General features: G+C 32.6%; 1 protein-coding gene across 5 annotated transcripts in view; it reads left to right on the top strand.

Moving 5' to 3' along the window:
• Positions 1-22,928, top strand: part of LOC106614502 (mucin-22) — a 109,187-nt gene that overhangs the window by 62,072 nt on the left and 24,187 nt on the right. The gene's annotated exons all lie outside the window — the stretch shown is intronic.

Here is a 22,928-nt window from a genome sequence, read left to right as displayed (position 1 = left end):
AATTAGATTAATAGAAAGTTTCGTGCCACCTTTGTTTGGTGTAAGAATCTACTTGTCCAATGTCTTATATATTTACAATTAGCTACATTTGAAGAAAATTGTAAATGTGCGTTAAATAGTTTTCAAAAATTTATAACAATGACACTGCCAATTTTCAAATATATTTGCTCAAATAACCGTTACATTTTCCAAATTTCAAAGTCCTTTTTCCAAGGGTATCCCGATTAAATTATTTTCAAACTTGAATAAAAAATATGAAATTTGCACTTCAAATTGCTTTCAAAAATTTTAAGTAGGCTAGAATTTGTAAACATTTTACTCTTGAGTTTACAGTGTTGCATGTGTTATAATGGTAATTTTATTTTTTAATTTATCAAGTATATTGGGAAATAGTTACAATTTGATAACTGTGCATATGTTTATGGAAAAATATATATTATGTGAACAGCAAAAGGGCGTGAGCCCCTTATTATTTTAAGTAAGTAATTGCCATCGATTTACTAACTACTTATTTGCTCTATTATAATATATAGTGAATGAAGTACAGTTATCTAGGTGCTAAATATGTGAAATTTCTTCTTCGATTCTTTGCTCGGTTTAGAAACTTTTTGGAGAGGGTATTTACATCTATTTCGGTGAAATAAATTAAATGAGTTAAATTATTAGATCTAATTTTTACATGCTTTGTCAAGAGAGACCACTGTATAAATGGATAACCGATATCAATTAAAGTAACGATAAATATTATATAAACAAAACAATTAGTTAGAAAAACCATAAGCACACAAACAGATTATCTATCAACAGTTTTGCGAGTATTTTCCCCATTATTATTTATTATTGCGCCACCCCACTTGGAATGCACGTTCTTCTGTATTTATTGGTTTCAGTGCAAATAAAAGAATTTGCAAAAAAAAAAACATAAGGCTGTCAATATTTCAAGAACATTTGCATATTCTTTATGCATTAAGCATAATAATAATTAAATCATAACAGTAGATATGCCAAGCACTTCGACTCAAGTAGTGACCAAGAGGTTAAAGGGTTTGGCAGTAAATGTAGGTGCAACAGACTCCAACAGCGGGAAGTACAAGAAAACTGGAACTGTTGTTTTCAGCAAACGCAAGTGTGGCGGTGGTGACGGTGTTAACTAATTTGCAGGTTTTTGTAACGAGTCAGCTCGAGGCACACAAAGGTACGCTATAATAATGTTACAGAACAAAAGACAAGCTTAAAAAAAATAATACAAAAACAAAACAGTATATGGGTGTGCGATTAACAACAACAAAGGCGGCATTAGTTACGCCCTCGCACTTGCGACAACACCGACAATTGTTATAAAAACTACAATCTTTAATGGCCGGTTACTATCGTCGCTGTTGGATTGCTGCGCTGTGTGTAATGATAATAACTTTTTTTTGTTTTTTCTTTATACCTTTTTGTTGTAATTCTTTTTGAACTGTCTTTTGCGATTACTTACAACCAGTTAAACTGGTCAACATCGCAAGTTGGTAAGCAATAAAAGCGATCTACAATATAAATATGTATGTGAGTTTATGTAAAACTGATCGAGTAAAATCAATAAAAGTGACCAACAGGCAGGAGACAATGTATTGTGCACATGTGCATATTAAAGCTCTTGGTATTCGACTATTCCACTAGCTGGATTAACCGGTTAGGGCATTATTCGAATAATAATATTCGGTTTGCTCTATCCGGATAGTCGTAAGTCGTCGACTATTCGATTAACTGCTCATTCGTGTTCATTCATTTTTTATATTTATTAAAAAAAAATAAAACATTCAATAATAAAATTTTGTGCACAAATCAAAGGCTGCTTGGATTTTTCATTTATTCAAATACTCGGCGCAAAACAACTATTCGAATGGTCGATGTAGAACGACAATTATTTGGTTACTATTCATGCGAACGATTACAAATCGGATATTCGAATAATAGATTTTCAGGTTATTCGAATAATTTTAAGAGTCCTAGTTCATACGTATGTAAACTCATAATATGAATATATTGATATATGTAATCAAGCGGCTTAGGCGGATCGTATATATTGCAACAAATATGTTTACATAACCTTTATATACCACTTATGTACAAACACTTGTATTTACAACTCATATCAACACTTGAATCTGCATACAAACATTCCAACACATAAGCTTCATATCATGCGCAGTTTGAAAACCAATGCAAATTCATTCATTAAATCTGTATATTATATTTTCACTCCATTCGCTTTGAGGTGTTGAAACGTTTTGTTAAAAATTCCGCAAACAATAAATTATGTTGAATTGGCTCATTCAATCAGCACTGTGCCCGATATTAGCGGTAGATGCCTGTTCCAGCATAGGCTGTATACACACTTTGCAACCTGTTTTGTATATTTTGTGTACTGAAGCAAATACGGCTCTGATTAATGTGAGTGTAATAAATCTGTGGAAAATTCAAATATTGTACGGAAAGAAAACTGGTTATAAGATAAGAAACGATAGTTCGGAGTATAGACGAAAGAAACAATAAAGTGACACTTTTTTTAATTGGGGTATTCACGAGAATTTATCGAATATATGTACAAGTATATACTATATCTGGGCCTTATACCGAACGAAAATTATGCTATAGAAGACTCAGATTCGACTCGTTCGATTTTAAACAAGCCTATACGTGATTCTTTCTTTCTTGCTAGAAGTTTATATAATAATAAACTAATAGCAACTTTTCTGGAGAAATATAATTATTTAATCTAATTCGGACAACAACATAATTTCATAACGTTGTTATTCTTGGACGACGCAAAAATATTTCACTCATATATATGTAAAATTTTGACAGAACTTGGCTATACTAAAATCCGGTTCCATTCCGGTTACGTTGAACAAACGGAGGTCAGAACGATTCAAAGAAAACAAGGACAACTAGTCTAATATGAATCACTCGTCTCTGCTTAAACGATAGTCATTCAACTTATTGTTTTAATTTTTATTTGCTTTAATAATTTTATATATATTACTATATATTTTTACTTTCACAAAAATAACCTTTTGGCAACTCTACTAGAGAAATATTAAATTTTTATCTAATTAGAAACACGCATATCGATTTATTATTGTATATATGGTGCATATTTAATAAGTTTATTAAGTTACCACAGCTTCAACCAGGGTTGCAAATAGTGCTTTAAAAAAAGTTGAATTAATGTTTGAATTAAATTTTATTTTATATTGCAATCTCAAATGCAAGATTAAAATGTTGAATCCCACAGTGGATTAAAAACTAAAAAAGACTTTTAATCCCAATAACCGGATTAAAAATTTATTTTAAATTTTTAACTCCAACTACCGGATGGAAAAATAAAAATACAAATTTTAATCTCAAGCAAACAATTAAGAATGAAAAAAAATTTGATTTAAAATTAAAACTTTTTCGCGTTCATTCAAGTAAAAGAATAATTATTCAATTTACAGTTTTTAAAACCAAACTTCTTGGATTAAAAAATGAAAATTTAAGTTTTAGTCCCAACAAAGGGATTAAAAAGCGAAAATCTAATTTTAAATAAATTATAAAAATATCATTATTAATCCAAAAAATCTGAATTAAAAAATTCGCAACCCTTCAGTTACTTATTTCAAACATTTTAAAAATATGCGAGAAATCGTATATATAAATTTTGCTCATTCCAAGCTTATTATAAAATATCACAAGTAAGGAAGGGCTAAGTTCGGATGTAACCGAATATTTTATACTCTCCTAAAGTCAAATGGTATACTCGTTTTAGATTTCTTTGTGAATCTTGCCGCCTTGTTCTATGTTGACCGATATTTTCGGTAAAAAGTCAATTATAGGCACTGGGGTCCACATATTCAGTGCCTAGGGTTTAACAGTTTTGGTTCAATTTAGATAATTCTTGGTCACAAAGTGGCATATTTTAAACGCATTATTCACGCAAAGTTTTACGCCGATACAATCATTGTTGCTTGATTTGCATTGGGAAATAGAAAAAATCAGATGGAATTTAAAATGATGTTATATGGGAAATAGACGTGGTTGTAATCCGATTTCGCCCATTTTCGTGCGATGCCATGCCCACTATCTAATTTTGAACGTGGTTGATATAAAATCATCTTATACCATCCCAGTGATAAAATTTAATGTCTCTGGCTTGTTTAGTGCTTGATTTATCGCGCTTTTAGTAGTTTTTAACAGTACCGTTATATGGAGAGTGGGCGGGGTTGTCACCCGATTTCACCTATTTTCACACCGTCAATAGAGATCCTAAAAAAATTTGTTCCCAGTGAATTTTGTTATTATAGCTTCAGTGGTATAGGAGATATGCACATTAAACTAAATAGGAAACGCGACCACTTTAAAAAAATTTTAACTGCAGATCCCTCCCTAATGCGATCCTGTATACCAAATAAGAGCATTGTATCTTGTTGTGTAGCTTAGTTATGGCAATTTATTTGTTTTTGGTTAATGGCGTTTTGTGGGCGTGGCAGTGCACAGTGGGCCAGATTTTCAAAAAACTCTAATTAATAAGATAACGGTACAAAAATTAGTATACCCATGTTTTTTGATGCGCTGACTTCGAAAAACATAGTTTTAAGATGATTGAACGAGTTCTTCAAGGTCATTTTAAGGTAAAACATTAAAAAAATTCGAATTTCGAACTAAAAATTAGTATACCTATGTTTTTTGATGCGCTGAATTTGAAAAACATGGTTTCAAGATAATTCAACAATTTTCTAAAGTTCTTCTGAGGTTAAACGACTGAAAAATTAAGATTCAACACTGAAAATTTGTGTACTTAAGACTTTGATAGCCACAGTAAAGAACCATATATATAGGCTACCTTTATACTTAAATTGAAAATTTGCCCTCGCCCAATTAGTTTCAATTTTATAAATTTACTTACGCGCTTTACCACGAGAAGGTATGGGGTGGGACTTTTAAACGCATTTCATTTTTTTCTATTTTTTTTTTACTTTTTATATTTTATATTTTTTTTGGTATTTTTTAAATTTTTTATTGTTTTTTTTTGATTTTTTTAATTTTCTAAATTTTTATAATTTTTTAAATTTTAATAAACTTTGTTTTATTCCTCATCTGAGGTTTCATCGTTTTCCGATTCTTCGTTTTGTGTGATACGTTTTTGTTGGTAAAACCTAGAATTTTTAGTTGATGCATATATTTTTACAAATGCACCACAATAGTTGTTTGTAAAAATCATTCTGAAAACCTAAAGAATGTTACTAAGAATATTTTAAAAAGCGATGGTAACCCTGATATGAAATGCGTGATTACTTATACATTAACATTAAAGCCTATTGTAAAGCACTGTTTAAATAAATTATTTGAAATTTGAAATTAGTGATTCATAATACACTAAAAAATGTGGCAACCATAAAAATAATTCATTTTGAAATTAAATTCTTGAAAGTTACAAAAACATTCATCTTATTGTTAAGTATTCCTATTAACTTTTAGGTTGGCAACATTATTTGGGGTAATTTTATAAAGAAATTACAAAAATTTTGAAGCGAACTATAATTTTTGTTAAAGAAGAAATAAGTAAATGTAATAAAATTGTATGAGCACAAATTTAGAGAGTTTTATGAACACGCTTATCAATTATTATTTGTTCTCACCAAGAATTATATATCATCTAATATACAGAACCTGGTTCCACTGCGCCATTTTTCATCTAGCTATCAAATGATTTTCTTTTCATTTTCTAAAGCGATATTACAATTGATTACTTTTTCACATTCCATTTACTTACTTACCCAATTCTTGCACTCGACATGCGATCCAAGCGGATAAACGCAACTCCCATGTAATTATGCATATTGCTCATACAAAATAGCTCTAGTCAAACGAGGCGTTAAAGAATTTTGGAAAGTCGACAAGCTACTTAGTTACTTAATGTGTTGGTTGTCTATCGGTTAGCGAATGTTTCTGCTTGCCTTTTTATATTATATATGCATAAATTAAGACATTTTCAATGCAATTAAGCATGAAAAATTTTCTGTTGAAATGTGCCTATGTTCGTATGTAATATTTATGCCCAATTATACTTACTTTTCGTGCAACAAGTGCAATCGTGTATGAGTGTAGGTGTGTGTTCTTTTCTTGAGATTTAACGACGCGCTACATATGCTCATATAAGAACATCGAAAATATCAACCCTGGTAGCTAACTTTTGAAAATTCATTGAGACCTATTTGGAACATTGTTAAGACTTTAGATTTTGGAAATGCTGGCATCTGCTTAAGATCCAAAAGAACTTTAACTCGAAAATACTTTTGAAACATAACACAAGTCTTTCCGCAATATATATTGTATTTCGTGCTTCTTCGGAGATATATGCATTTTCACTCACTGGTATTTTAGAAACTCTAAGGATATATGTATGTACCTTGCTCTAAACGTAATATTTCTGGTGGTTTGCTCATGAAGACCAAAACTCTTAAAAAAACTACCTTGAAAAACACACTTAGAGATTTACATAAGCAATGGATCATTTCACGCTAAACGTCCAACCCGGTCTTTGAAAAAATCTGGTTAATATTCTTGACTTCAGCTTTCTCCGTACCGAATAGCAAGATACTTTTTTGTCCGCTTCATGTTTTTTTGCTTTGACAATACTGTGAAAATAACGTTAATAGTTAAAAAGAAATATTTACCAAATATATCGATATTGATCAATATACAAAAATAATTATATGTATATAGGAATCTCTAGCTTACTTGTGAAACTGCTGTCAATGTCAAATTAAACGTCAAATAATCTCAATATGAAAATATATGAGTTTTCTTAAATACTATCAGCTGAAGATTAGTATATCCTGTGAAGAATTTTACCTCTTCTACCCACTAAAAATGCTTAAAATGCAACACTGCATATTGCTTATGCTTATCCTAACTTAGAGTATAACAAGTAAGGAACTTCTAAGTTCGGATATAACTGAACATTTTATACCCTCGCAACTTGCAAGGATCAAAGACGGGAAATTACTTCAGGTGTTAGAAAAATTTATATTAAAGGAAGTATTGATGCGATTCAACCCATTTTTGACACAAAACATAGTATTATCGAAGGTTTCATTTATTTGTTTTATTATTTGAAATATATATCCTTCACATTGACCGATATTTTCGATAAAAAGTTAACATAGGTACTGGGGTCCACATACTCTGTACCTAGGGGCTTGAACAGTTTTATATCGAATTAGACAGTTTTTAGTCACAAGGTGGCACATTTTAAACGCACTATTCACGCAAAGTTTCACCCCGATACAATCATTGTTGCTTGATTTGCATTGGGAAAGTGAAAGAATCAGATGGATTTGAAAATGGTGTTATGTTGGAAATAGGTGTGGTTGTAATCCGATTTCGCCCATTTTCGCAGCATAACATAGAAACAATACCGTAGTTGGTTGAAATCAGTTAAGCAGATCCCAAGATATGGGTTTATCAACTAAAATTGGGCGGTGCAACGCCCAACTTTTGAAGTCGGTTCCTATAAAGTCATCTCATACCATCCCAGAGATAAAATTTATTGTCTCTGGCATGTGTTGTGCTTAATTTTAAACTGCAGATGCCCCTCCCTAATGTGATCCTGTATATTAAATAACAATCTTGTATCTTATTGTGGAACATATCTATGGCAATTTATTTGCTTTTGATTAAATTTTGTAGGCGTGGCGGTAGTCCGATTACGCCCATCTGCAATACCAACCGTCCTACGGTACCAAGAAACATGTGTACCAAGTTTCATAAAGATATATCAATTTTTACTCAAGTTACAGCTTGCACGTACGGACAAACGGACGGAGAGACAGTCACCCGGATTTCAACTCGTCTCTTCATCCTGATCATTTATATGTACATAACCCTATATCTAACTCGATTAGTTTTAGGTGATACAAACATCCGTTAGGTGAACAAAACTATTATACTCTGTACCAACAGTTTGCGAGAGTATAAAATCGCCACTCCAGAGACACCTGCTCTTTGCCGGCCATTTTTTTTTTGATTTCTTTCGCGTATATCTCAGAAATTTAAGGTGAGGCTACCAAATCATTCTCAGCTTCAGATTATATGTACATATGTAAGCAGATACGTCATCTTCGTCTGTTTTATCTGCCCACCAGTAAAAGATGACAGTTCATTAAAAAAAAATTAAAAATTAAGAAATATGAAAAATTTGCAGAAATTAGTAGACTTTAAATGGCATCATTAGTTTGATGGGGGGATATACCAATGCTGCAGGATATGAGTAATGATATAGTTGCTAATACAGTGACATCATCTGCACTGTTATACAAACGAAATTTTGTAATAATAAGAAGGAAAATAAACATGAATGAACTATAAGTAAACATAGGTAAAATAATCACTTATCGAAAAACAGAGAAAACGTGTAAGAAATATACACTATTTTGTGTTGTTATTAATTGAGTCTGAGTGTCAAAACGGCGGGCGGTCAGCCGACTTATAGCTAATAACCTAAGTGGACTGCTGTTGTTTTGTTTTAAATTTTTTTTTTTCATATTTAATTTCTACTTCACACACGAGCCCACTCGCGTACATTTTTTAGTTCAATAAAAGAGCAATTTGGTTACTCAGCCGCCCGAAGAATTTGGGTGCTATTTTAATTTGATGTTAAATTCAAGCTGAATTTGGAACATTATTTTTGACATTCATATTTTTATACTCTCGGAACATGTTGCTGCAGAGTATAATAGTTTTGTTCACCTAAATATTGCTTGTATCACTTAAAACTAATATGATCAAACTGTCTGTCTGTGCATAGGTAAAAATTGAGATATAGTGATGAAACTACACATTGTTCCATGGCACTATGGAGAGGTCGGTATTGTAGATGATCATAATCGGATCATTGCCACGCTTACAAAACGTCATTAATCGAAAACCTATAAAGTGTTATAACTAAACTACCCTATAAAATACAAAATGTAATCTTATATAACGAGTCAAATTAGGGATAGAAATCTGTGTTTTAAAAATATTGAAAATGTGATTAATCAGTTTAATGTACATATTTAACAAACCACTAAAGCTATATTAACCAAATTTGCTCAGAAATTTTTTTTTCGCCACCTCCTTTGAAAGTGTAAAAATATGTGAAATCGGATGATAAGCCCGCCTATTCTCCATAGAACGGTTTCGTTAAAAACTACAAAATTCTGCTAACTCAATAAGTAAATGCTTGAAAGACATTAAATTTTACACTCAAGACGGTGCGAAAGGGCTTCATGAGAGCCGGTGTAAGAATTGGACAATGGCCGCAATACCACCCATCTTTAATCGAAACCATTTATCTAAGGAAGTAATAGACCAATTTCAAATTTGCTGCACAACATTACCAATATAAATTTTTTTTTTCAAAAGAATCCTTAAGTATATATCATCTTACGTCCAAAAATAGTCGAAATCGGACCTTAACTTTTTAATCTCCCAGATACCGAATACAATATGTGAACCTTAGTTCCTATAACTAATTTTGTACCTCAAATATTGGAAAAACTCCCAATTTGTTATTGAAATTCAAAGATACAAGGTACGTTCCAAAGTAAACAGGACTTAAAAAAAAAAGACAGAACAAATGGTTTTATCGGCAAAAGTCTCCTTCTGCTTTAATACAGCTTTTTGTACGATCCAAAAGCATGTCGAACGAGTGTTTCTGCTCGTTGCCCGGTAGGGCCGCCAGTATGTCGGTGCAAGCCTTTTGAATGGCCTCCACGCCTGCTTAACGCTTTTCTTTCATCGACAAATGCATTTTTCCGAAAAGGTAGAAGTCGCACGGTGCCATATCAAGTGAATACGGGGAGGGGTTGATTGTTAAATTGTGATTTTTGGTCAAATAATCGGCCACAAACGCGATCATTTCGGTAAAAGTATAAAAAACATACTGACACTTAATACGCAATAACTTCACTTCCAATATATGAAATGTCATGAAATTTTTACTGGAAGTCAATAAAGGATAGCAGATTGTAAAGCACTAGTCGACATATAGATGGCGCTACTAGAGTTTATTTTGTTACTTTTGTACTGTTTACTTTGACTGTCTAATATGACTTAAATAAAGATTTCTTAATTTTAAGCTTACACCCGAACTTAGCTCTTTCTTACTTCTTTTTTGTATTTTCTAAGAATTCATGTTTTTTCCAATAAGTAGCGTGCGAACTGTGCGCGCTTTGTATTTATGTGGGTTTGTATGTTGGTATAAGGAAGTAATAGCGCTGCGGGAGTTTCGGGTATTTTGCGTTTTGTTTGTGGAAATATTCATCGCAATGATTAGAAATAGTGCTCCAGCTGTTAATCGCTAAATAATAATAGCAATAATGTCCAAAACGCGTGAAGGTCATGGGTAATAAAAGACAAATGACCAGCAATAGGTTTTAAATAGTACTCATATATTTAAATTAAGAATAGTAAAATAATACATTGAGTAAAGCAGTTGAAAGAATAATTGCTAAACACATTAAAAAAATAATATGTAGAAATATTTAAATGTATGAGAAATACTAGCGATATAAGTAAATAGAAAGGTTTTTTTTTAATAAATATATATCCTCACGAAACATTTAACATGTACACTTTTCCTTACGAAAATGCCTTTGTGGCATTTAGTCTTAAAATAGTCTTTAGTCTTAAAATGGCCTTTGTGGCATCATCTATCAAAACAATTATAATAAAACATGTTTAAAAAAACACACACACAGCTCTACAAATATTAAAAAGAATCGATTTTTTGATGAAAAAAAATACAGCCGCATCTAGCATAGACATTAAATAAATATAAATATCATGAAGTCCACGAGCCTGAAAAAACAGTAAGAATTCGTAACCCCTTTATAACTACAATATAAGTTCTTTTGATATTTTGTTTAACATTTATTTTGGTACCGGAGGTATTTTAATTTAAATTAAAATATTTAAAATTTAAATGCTTTCCATTTCTATTACCAGCATATTAAATTAATTTCATTCATTACACTGGTCAACAGCATTTTGCGCACGGGTTATACATACCTGATTATATTCTTGCAACATGTTGGTACTGAGTATAATAGATCTGTTCACCAAACGATTGTTTGCATCGCCTAAAAATAATCAAGTTAGATATAGGGTTATGTATGTATATATAAATGATCAGGGTGACGAGACGAGTTGAAATCCGGGTGACTGTCTTTCCGTCCGTGAGAACTGAAACTTAAGTAAAAACTGAGATTTACTAATGAAACTTAGTACAAGTATTCCTAGGAAAAAAAGTAAGGACGGGTTCGTAGATAACCGTAATCAGACCACTGCCACGGCCACAAAACGCCATTAATCATAAACCTATAAAATTTCATAACTAAGCACAAAATTAAGATAAATAATTATAATTTGGTACAGGGGATTGTAGTAGCAAGGGGCACATGTGGGCTTAACATTTTTTAAACGAGGGCGTGGCCCCGCCCTCTAATAAGTACATATCTCCCAAACCATTTAAGCTGTATTAACCTAATTTGATTAGGACAAATTTTATTAAGAACACTCACAGTATGAAAATTAATGAAATCGGATTATATGGTATGACCAAAAATTGTCCTAATCAGACTAAAACTATTCAAGCCCCCAGATATTGAATATGTGGACCAGGGTTCCTATTGCGAACTTTTTATCGAAAATATCGATCAATCTGTGAAATATATTATAAAAATTTGGAAAAAGTGCTTTCCTTATAATAGTTTGTCTGTATGTGAAAAATAGGTTAAATCGGATCAATAATCCACAAATTACCCAAACTCGCATATACTATATATCATTATATACTTGTGCATATAATAATTTTCTTTATTGTAACAAACCCTATGCACCTTAAAGAATTTCGCCGGCATTTAGCCTTGCCAGTTGCAAGAGTATAAAATGTTTGGTTACACCCGAGCTTAGCCCTTCCTTAATTGTTTATAATAGATATTTACGCAATCGTACAAGAATACTACTTTATGTAGGTGGAAACTTGTGTCGCTGGCTGCCTTATTTTGGGACGTGCCTTTCAATTTTAAAAATGTTGGAGAGTAAAGCCTTTAGTTAAAGTTAAATTGCTATTTCTAAGTCTATTCAACATTTAAGCTGAAAAATAATCAGCAGTACTATGTGCATACATACATACATATATAGAGTAAATCAGTCACATATTACAGTTCAAATTATGCATGCTTAGAGTAGTTGATTTTATTTACTTAATTTTCTTATAGTCAGATTGAGCCAATTATGTACAATATTATATTATATATAAAACCACATACACAAGCATTTAGATCGCAAAAGAAATAACCGCTTTTGATTTCTTCATTTTAAGCCACCATTTTTTTAAAAACACCGGGTTTTTAATCAACTTCACACATGTAGCACATCGCTTTTTCAATTAATTTGCGATACATACACACGATTTGCACAATAAAAATATAATTTGATTGCCACCGAATTTGTTAAAAACAAAAATTTTCGAGTGCATTGCATTAAAGTGATTTCAGCACGCGATTTTGCCTCAATTTAATTAATCAAGCAAAAAAGCTGTAATTATATATACAGATGTATGCGCAAAATAGGCGAATACATTCTTTTAATTGCTCATATGCATATGAATATGTAGTATATGTTTGTATGTTTGTGTAAACATGTACACACACACAGTTGCATTATTCTTTGAGTACGTTTAATTAGCTTCGCATTCAGTGATAAACATTGGGTAATTGCGACATTGGTGTGCATACACATAAGCATAAGCGTGTGTATGTGGCTGATTGTGTTTGTATGATGATATATTGTGCAAAAACAGAAGACTGCAGACACGAACTTACTCGCATTGTTTTCGATTTTTCCATTATTTCCCGTAACCAAAATACTAATTGGCCAAGATTTCTGCATGTTCACGTATTTATGTTGGAGTTCATGCAATGATTGCATTTTTCTCTAAATAAGCAGCAACGGTGTTGCAACTACTTTACTTTTTTGAAGATTGAGTATTGTAGTTGATTTTTGTTTTTATATTATTGGTCATAGATTCAATTAGTTTTAAAACCATATTTTACTTCCCATCAGCGAAAGATATATTAAAATCATCTTACATATCACATATCTGACAATAAACTCAACCGAAAATGTAAATTTTAATATATTGAGTTGCTGTGCAAAACGTCAACCAGTGGATCGAAATTCTTTATATTAAAGATATGAAGTTTGGACCAAGGTCTAAGCCAATTCCAGTCACTAACTTTAGACATTTCTCAGGTATATTCAAGAGCATATTTTCAAGCAATTTTATAAATATATAACTCATACACTGACCGAAATATTCGGCATAGGGTTTGTTAGAATAACGAAAGTCATTATATGCACGGTATAAAACTAACCGGAAGTTTCAAAATCGTGTATTAGGTATATGAGAGAGAGGGATTGTTTTGAACCGATTTTATCTACTTTTCCCATTACCACATATGGTGAGTATCTGAATTTCATTAAGGTTCCTCACATACCATCACCAATATATGCCGGACAAGGTCACCGGATGTTTTAATATCCTGATATTAGTTATATGGGGAGTAGAGCAAGTTTTTACCCGATTTTATCCATTTTGTTATTTATTATTTTATCCCCCGAGATATAGGCTTTCACCTAAATAAGGGCGGAGACACGCCCATCGTCAAATTTTGACAGCGGCTCCTATAAAGACATCTCCTATGATATTGGGTGTGGCCGATTTTAGTTCTTTTAAGCAAAACCGCTATGTAGGGAATATGCAGGGTTATAATCCGATTTTATCCGGTTTTGCTGTGGCGCAGGGTAGGGGGGCTTAAGGAAATTTGGTTATAATAGCCTGAGGGACCACGGCTGCTTTTTCAAAATTTATAGCCCACAAGTGCCACTTGCTAATGCAATCCCCTGTGCCAAATTACAGGGTTATATCTTTATTTAGAGCTTAATTATGACATTTTATAGGTTTTCGTTTAATGGCACTTTATGGATGTGGCAGTGGCTCGATTACGCCCATCCACGATCTCGTCCTTATTATTTTGCCAAGGAACACGTGTACCAAATTTCATTAAGATATCTCAAGTAACTACTGACATGGGCGGACAAACACTTACCCGGATTTCAACTCGTCTCGTCATCCTGATCATTTATATATTATATATAAATCGATTAGTTGATGATAGATACAATCGTTGGGTGAACAAAACTATTATACCCTGTAGCAACATGTTGCAAGAGTATAAAAATTATACTACCACAATTGGAAAATCAAGTCTCTTAATATTCAAAATAAAATAGTAATTTTTCTCAAATAGTTTGTAATTAAATTAATATTTTCCAGAGATTTATATAATTTATAATCTAATAACTCTATAAAACTTTATATTTGTAAACAAAATTCACTTTTTATTTATTCAATATTATAAAATATAATGTTTGAAATAGAGATAAAAATTAACTTTAAATAATTTATAATTACCAACGATTTATATAACTTCCAAATTTCTAATCCGTGAAAATTTTTTTCATTAAGTTAATATCGTTTTCAAAGAATAATTTAAAAATTTTAAAATGAAAATCGATTGATTTATTAAAATAGAATCGGTGAACAAATTTAATTAAACAATAAATAATAATAACTTTTTTAGAAAAAAATTTTTTTAGTTATAAAAAGAATTATTAAATTGAGTTTTCAGTATTTAAAAATTTTAATTCACATTAAGTAATTTTATAACCACACAGTAACACACAAAAAATTAATTAAGATTAATAATAAACTTGTATCTGTTGTAATGAAAGGCAGATATATGTACATACATAAGTTTTATGTCTAACCAAGCTCGGAGGAACTCCCCAAAAGTATTTGTGAAAAATATTCAGCCGCATTAAATCAAAAACTTGCAATTTTAATAAATATTTAAAAATTAATTTTTAAAATTCATCTGAAAATGCTAAGTTCAGAAAATTTTAATAGAGAATTTAGTTCAATTTTATGCTTTGATATTCATTCTATAATTATTTTTGAATATATTTTTAATTTAAAACGTTGATATATGGCAACCCCTATATTGCGTTCATAATTAATTTTGCATGAATACAGTCCGCTTTTTTTCTTACTTCGCCGTCCTAAAACCTTTTAACACAGTTATTTTCAAACACCCAAGCATTTGTGGAACGAATAAAATGTTATTTACTCAAGAAAAATCAACAGTTAGCTATTTATTGTTACAACAACAAAGCGAAGCCACCTCAACGATGCCACACACGTGCGACCTAATTCTCAAGCGATTCTCAGTAGGAATATGATATGCAGACAATCGATAGCTGACCATTACACGAGCGCCATACCACCATACTGATATATAGAAAATCAGCGACAATAATCACAGTCGATGAGCAATAAACTGTGTAGAAATAAAAACAAACAATCAAAAGGCAATTACAATAAAATAGGTGAGTTGTGAGGAAAAAGCGAACCAGAGAATTAAACATACTTACACATACATTTGCATATTTGTAAGCGACAAATTCCAACGAACGGCAATAAAAATAAATAAAGTCAACCGAAATTCAAAATAACAACAAGTAAATAAAGAAAATCAAGCTGCAATATGTTATAATAAGAAAGCCAACAAAAAAACTTCGAAAATAAAACAATATTATACAGTTACATCAACTTTTGCAGCATACTCAACACCAGCGGTTCGCTGAAATATATACCATACATACTCACTCGATTACATGTGTTGCCAATTTTAATTATTCACTGCATACATTTTGGGTTTTACTTGAATGTCTATACATATACATATATAATATACATGTTGCATATGTATAGAAATAGTAAATATTTTTGAAATTAGCATATAAATTGTTTAAAACTATTTACAGTTGGCTGTGAAGCACTGTTTCTTTAGCATAACCTCGTAACATAGCATTTATATTTGACTGTAAACTTTAGCATTCTCTGGTTAAATGTTTATTGTGGCTGTTAACTATAGTAGTGATATGTTAAAATAATAAAAAATAAAAATTGAATGTAAATATTTACTAATAATAACTTTTCAAATTTCTTTAAATATTTACAATAAAAATTTGAATAATCATACGTATTTCCAAGTCAGTCATTATAACTGAAGCCACTTTCATTTCCACGATCGTTAGATCTACGTAACTGAAACGGACTCAGATTCACCAAAATTATTAGGGTTTTCTGTGTGAACAAACATTTTTTGGAAAATGGAAAAAAAAGAAGAAGCGAAACTTTGAAACACTGATGAAATTATCTCCCTAATAGAGATTTATAGGGAAACGGAGCCCAGAACCAAACTCCCAATGCCATCGGTATCTTTCCGAACCTTTTAGGCTGTGATAATTGCCATAAGTACGATTAGATGTTGAGAAATTACCTTTCAATCCAATTTTCATGTTCAACACAAAAAGAAAATTGATATATTAGACTACTTAACTAAATTGAGGCCTTTAAACTGATAGAATCAAAATCGGTATTTATAATGAGTTCACACACTATCTAAGAAGAGCTCTAGAAGAAGGATAGAGAGAGAGAGGGACAGGCACTGGCCTCGAACTTTGGTCTTCACCAAGTAAAAGCTTTTCAAGGGAAGTACAACCTAGTTAACTGAAAACAGTAGGTTCTAGGACCTTCTCAAGTACGTAAGCCTTAGTTCACATACATATCTCTTAATGCTTAAATATGCTTAATGCATAACCTTCACATTTGATCGAACTTGGCGTGCCTATTTCGGTCTTGGCTCATCTGGCAGCTTCCATTTGGATGATTGATCATAACCATATACCCACATTTCATCACCAGTTATGACCCGTTTGAGCAAACCCGGATCGTTGACGCCATTCAACAACTCCTGAACGATACTAATGCGACATTGCTTTGCTCAAAATTGAGCAAAAAAAGTCAAAACTCGAAGAGCTCACAAAAACGTGACTACTTTTTCTGTTGTCAGATACAAACTTCTAATCGAAATTGGTTTCTAATGCAAGTACATGATAAACATAAGTGTCCGATTATAACAAAAACAAAATATCGATAATCGAATGTACAGTTATAAAAAATTATAATAATATTCGGAATACTAGTCCGTTACTTGATCAGTCGAACATAAAAAAAAAGTAAAGTTTTAACAAAACAACAATAGTAATAAAGAAACGTGCGGCAAAATCTTAGCCATTGAGAATATATCTACCACTTTAATTGCAAGCACACCCAATTCGAATACTGACTAAAAAATTCTAAGGCTTATTTCAAACACAAAAACATAAAAAATTGGTTGCTGTTGCTCCACCAATACAATGACTTATGACATTTGGCTGGTGCAATGCTTAACAATAATACAGCAAATAAATTGAAAAACTGCCAATAACAACAAGAATTTAATTTTGTTATTGTATGTACTTATTTGGCGCGAAGTCAAGTTTTTTAGCTTTTTGCACACGCTTTTCAAATATCAAATAGCTCCCAGGTGTGTCCGTCTCTAACGAAGCCGGCTACGGTGCTCATGGTGGTGGCGGAGTTGATGATGATGACGATAATGTTGGAATCGGGGTCGCTGGTGGGACTGAAGACGGCAACGACAACATTGGCCGTTGCAAGCGATGTGCTGCAATTGAGCTGCTGCGCTGTCAAGCCATACCTGTGCCATACCTGTTTGGTGGCTGGCATTTCCACTTGTTGCATTCGACTGCAAATGCTGTCAATAGCTAGAGAGAAGAAACAAAACACTACGAATAAGCACAAGTTAGAAAAAGGTGCAGAAAAATTAAGAGTAAACAGTAGAGGCGTGTGAAGAGGTAGCGCTGTATGGCAAAGGAAAAGGTAGAAAAAAGCGAAAAAATAATGTAGGCTGATAACATAAACAAAAAAAAAAAATTACGAGTCCCTACGCATTAGGAAGAGTATGAGTGAAACGAAATATAGCAAAACAGAGTTTGAGGAAATTTATTTTAAAATAGTCCGTCTTGCTTCGTTTTCAGAAGTCACTAAAAAAATTACCAATATTGGCTAAGGCATGAATAAATGGAGACCTATGCTCTTGAAATTATTTTGAAAAATTTTTTTTCCTGCCTTAAGTATTAATTATAGCATTTCATCTTTTAGACTTTGCTTAATTCTCCTACTTTTTCAACGCGGATTTAGGACTGGATGTGATGGAATTTTAAACCGTTACAATAGATGTCTTCTCCATGCCCTTTCTTTGGTTACTACATTGGATTTGAACGGACTGTAGGTTAACTGATTATCCTAAAGCTTATGTGGGATGCCCCCATTAAACTTCAAATCTGGCCTCATAATCCGGTACTTATTCAGCTGTCGTGGGAACGGTACTTACATTGTGACTAAAGGTCTTTAGTTTCATAAAACTAAACTACATTTTGCACAGAATTCCATTGGTAATGAGGAGAGTACCGGGAATAACTATGGGCTTATCAACCAAACGAACAATGAACAACGAGCGAATGACGAATAGAGTTGCAAAACAGCCGTGCCAACAACCAAGAATCGAGTAACATACATATCTCTGCATGTTAGAGCTTCATAAAGCGGTTTTGTGGCGCGCGTGCATCAAGGCAAACGAGCCACGCGAAGCTGAAACGGCAAAAATGTATTCAGACAAGAAGACAAGCGAGCAAGAGGGCACACTCTTAAAAAACTGAATGCTTGGTAGGCGAGCGAATAGACTAGCAGAAAGGTTGACATACAAAACAATAAAAACTTTGAAAGAAGCTTCAATATGCTGATGAGTTGTATTCGGAGCGACACAATGCAATTGCAGAAGACAGGTCCATAGAAGGCATGGCAAACGACGGATTGCTAAAACAAAAAACTGTGTACCGATCGTCAAAGCCGCTTGAAAATTACTTACTCACAGCGAAATACATAAATTTTTGCACAATGATCCCAATAAGGTGTCACAATAAATATTAGAAGCGGGCTTGAACAAGACGTATTCACTCGAAAGCCGGAGAGCAGGAGTAGAGAAAGAGCTGCTTAGCCATACTTTTGGGAATGAAGGTGCTTGCAAAAACTTAAACTTTAGCAAACATGGTTAGTTAAAGAAGTTATCAAGGAGGTTCAGCATTGATGGCGAGGCATTAGTGCAATCAGCCACTTTCAATTTAATATGGTGAAAACTGGCCCACTTACCTTTTTGTTGGTTTGAGGAAGAGCTAGCCGACAGAGCTCACTACGACGAAGTACTGTCGGTCTTGCCAACATTCTTCCCCTTTAAACAAGATGCACATATCTTATTATTTAGTAATGACTTTCTAATTGGTTCACAAATAATTCTCTTAGTTAACTCTAGTAAAACACATCTTACTCTACGGTATTCACATTATCTCACTTCTTATGCCTTTGAATGAGATAATTAGATTTAACGGAAGCTAAAAAAATAAGTCACCTCTTTAAGAAGAGTCAAAACATTTTTATCATAACTGTAAGCAAATTGTACAACTAATCTTCCCACAGAAGGAGTAACTGGATATCATGGAGCTCGAAAATATAGAAGTAGCTGGATGCCACCACGAGCTGAAATAAAATTTTGCGTTTTAGGAGCTAATTGAAAGTTTTACAGTTATGGTTAAAAGGAAGACGAAAGATATTAAATGAGCTCAAGAAGTTTTGCTGAAAGTTTTAAGTTTGAACTGTTCGATATTTCACTTAACTCTTAGAAGATTTCTTCATCTACTTATCTATTTTAGTGTCTCGTGCCTAAGTCTAAGTAGAGAGTAATATAATTTTTTATGTTACATTATGTTATATTATATATAATTAACCCAATGAATATTCCTTATTTACCACGCATAGCATCACATCACTTTACATTACACATTACAACCGCTTTTAATGAAGCTTCCCCAAATACGTGAGGAACATCAGCACACAACTTACGTCAAATGAGCGCTTCTGTAGTGAATCGCGAAAAATGTGTGCAAAAATGTGCAAGCAAATTATAATTTTAATTAAAAATTATATATGTGCGTGTAATAATATTGTTATGATGCCTAAAAATAAATATTATATTTATCCTTTTGCGACTACGTGCGAACACTTCTAGATGTACATAGGTATGTAGGTAGAAACCCATTTGCCGCGCTTGTAAGTCACAGGCGCTTCGTAAAATAGTTAGTCAGTCAGGCACAGTCTTCTTATGCCCGCATGTAAATTATTTTCTTCGTTAGGCAGTCAGTCAGCATAAGCAATCAGTATATACAATATGTCAGTCTATAGCTTATTTTTTTTATTGTTAGGACTAGTTTCATATGAAAATTCAATTATTGTCAATTGGACACGGTGCGAATTGCACTTTGCAGTGTTAATTTACATGATTCACCATTGCTGAGTGTGAGAGAGTATCGTTGGAAAACTCTTCTCAGCAAAGAGAACATCAGCTTAAAACACAACACAAATAGGTGAACTTTAGCTAAAAATAGCGCCAAACAAATTTATGGTGAATATAGAATTTTTTTAAAAAGAATTTACAACACCGCATTGATAGCTAATGCTGGGGTGAAATACCGCGGTAGCAAGCAAATTATTTGATGAGCGTTGGTTGAGCGTGCTAATGCTTCGACAATAGTTTACATTTGCCAAAGTAAAGTGGTTCAAATTTCAATACCACTAATAGGTAAAAGGCGCGCCTTCTTCGTTTGGCAGGAGTTTTTTAAAATCGTTTCTTGATTAAAGACTCTAATCAAAGAAGGTAGATAAAATCGTTCCTTCGTTTCCGCCGTACCTGTGCTGACCGACAATTGCTAGGGTCTGCGACGGGTCCCGTATAACAGATTGCGAGGGAATACACTTTTTAATAATTTTATATGTTATGTTATTAAAATAATTATAAAATTACAATTTTTATTAATGTTATATATTATTAAAATAATTATAAAATTAGACTTTTTAATAATTTTATATATTATTAAAATAATCGAAATTTTAAATGTATAAGATGAAAAACAGGAGAATATGGATATCAAAGTTAAGAGTTTAAAGAAAACTTGAAGCCTAAAACATTTTTTGAGGTGAGTTGCAAAAATTAATTCGTAAAATGCATACTTCAAATTGAAAGGCCTTAATAATTATTATGGTTATAGTTATTAAGAAGGGGTTGTCACCTATTGAAAAATTTCATTCAATATAATTAATAAAAACAAGTAAGGAAGGGCTAAGTTCGGGTGTAATCGAACATATTGTCCGATTTGGACAATTTTTGGTCATAAGGTGTCACACCTCAAATGCGCTATTCGTGCCAAGTATTATCTGGATACATTGGCGGGGCCATGCCCGGTTTTTAAATATTTTCAAACCACAGGTGCCCCTCACCACTGTAATCTTCTTCATCAAATTGCAGTTTTGTATCTTAAGCTGGAGTTTAATTATAGCACTTTATAGGTATTCGATTAATGACATTTTGGCGAACTGGCAATGGTCCGATTCCGCAATCTATCTGCAATACCAATCCTCCTTAGGCATGAAGGAACATATGTACCAAGTTTAATTAAAACATCTAAATCACTCAAGTTATCGCTTGCACGGACAGACGGACGGCTGTACGGACAGACAGTCACTCGGATTTCAACTCATCTCGTGATGCTGATCATTTGTATATATAGGTATAACCCTATATCTATCTCGATTAGTTTTAGGTGATTCAAACAACCCTTAGGTGAACAAAACTGTTATACTACACTAGCAACAGGTTGCAAGAGAATAAAAACGATTTAGAAACTAAAGGGCACTGTAGCACTTCTCACACTCATTGTTGTATTTAAAGTTTACGATTCAACTGTAAAAGTTGCGAAAAAAATTCTGACTTATTCCCAATATTTTTTTATTTTGTTCTACGAAATTTTCTTAATACTTTTTACCAAACATTTAAGTTTTATAAAATATCTACTTGAGAAGGTTTCCCAATGCTTCATGTGCCACAAACTGCTTTTCGTTCAGTTTTTCTCATAAAATTAAGTATTTATTAAGAATTTACACCTTAATATTTGGGCAATAATAAATTTGCTTAGTAACAACAAAGAGAAAGCTGTAATTATTTTCATATTTTCTAACAACAACAAACCGATACAGACAAGCAAAAATTATTGTATAAATAAGATATGGTATCTGTAGTAGACAATGGACAGTGCCTTCTAATAACCTGTTGCTACAGAGTATAATAGTTTTGTTCACCTAACGGTTGTTTGTATCACCTAAAACTAATCAAGTTAGATATAGGGTTATGTATATATAAATGATCAGGATGAAGAGACGAGTTGAAATCCGGGTGACTGTCTGTCCGTCCGTCCGTCCGTGCGAGCTCTAACTTGAGTACAAATTCAGATATCTTTATGAAACTTGGTAGACATGTTTCCTGGTACCGTGAAACGGTTGGTATTGCAGATGGTCATAAGCGGACCACTGCCACGCCCTCAAAACGCCATTAATTAATAACAAATAAATTGCCATAACTACGCTTCGCAATAAGATACAAGACTGTTATTTGGTACACAGGATCACATTAGGGAGGGGCATCTGCAGTTAAAATTTTTTTTAAGTGGGCGTGGTCCCGCCCCTAATAGGTTTAATGTGCATACCTCCTAAACCGCTAAAGCTACAATAACAAAAATCACTGGGAGCAAATGTTTTTAGGAACTCTACAGTGTGAAAATAGTTGAAATCGGGTGGCAACTCCGCCCACTCCCCATATAACGGTACTGTTAAAAACTACTAAAAGCGCGATAAATCAAGCACTAAACACGCCAGAGACATTAAATTTTATCTCTGGGATGGTATGAGATGACTTTATAGGAACCGCGTTCAAAATTAGACAGTG

This window comes from Bactrocera oleae, chromosome 4 (assembly GCF_042242935.1).
Source record: "Bactrocera oleae isolate idBacOlea1 chromosome 4, idBacOlea1, whole genome shotgun sequence".
In the NCBI taxonomy this organism is placed as follows: Eukaryota; Metazoa; Arthropoda; class Insecta; order Diptera; family Tephritidae; genus Bactrocera; species Bactrocera oleae.
Note: the sequence above shows the minus strand (reverse complement) of the source record. Positions and strands in the feature narration are given on the sequence as shown.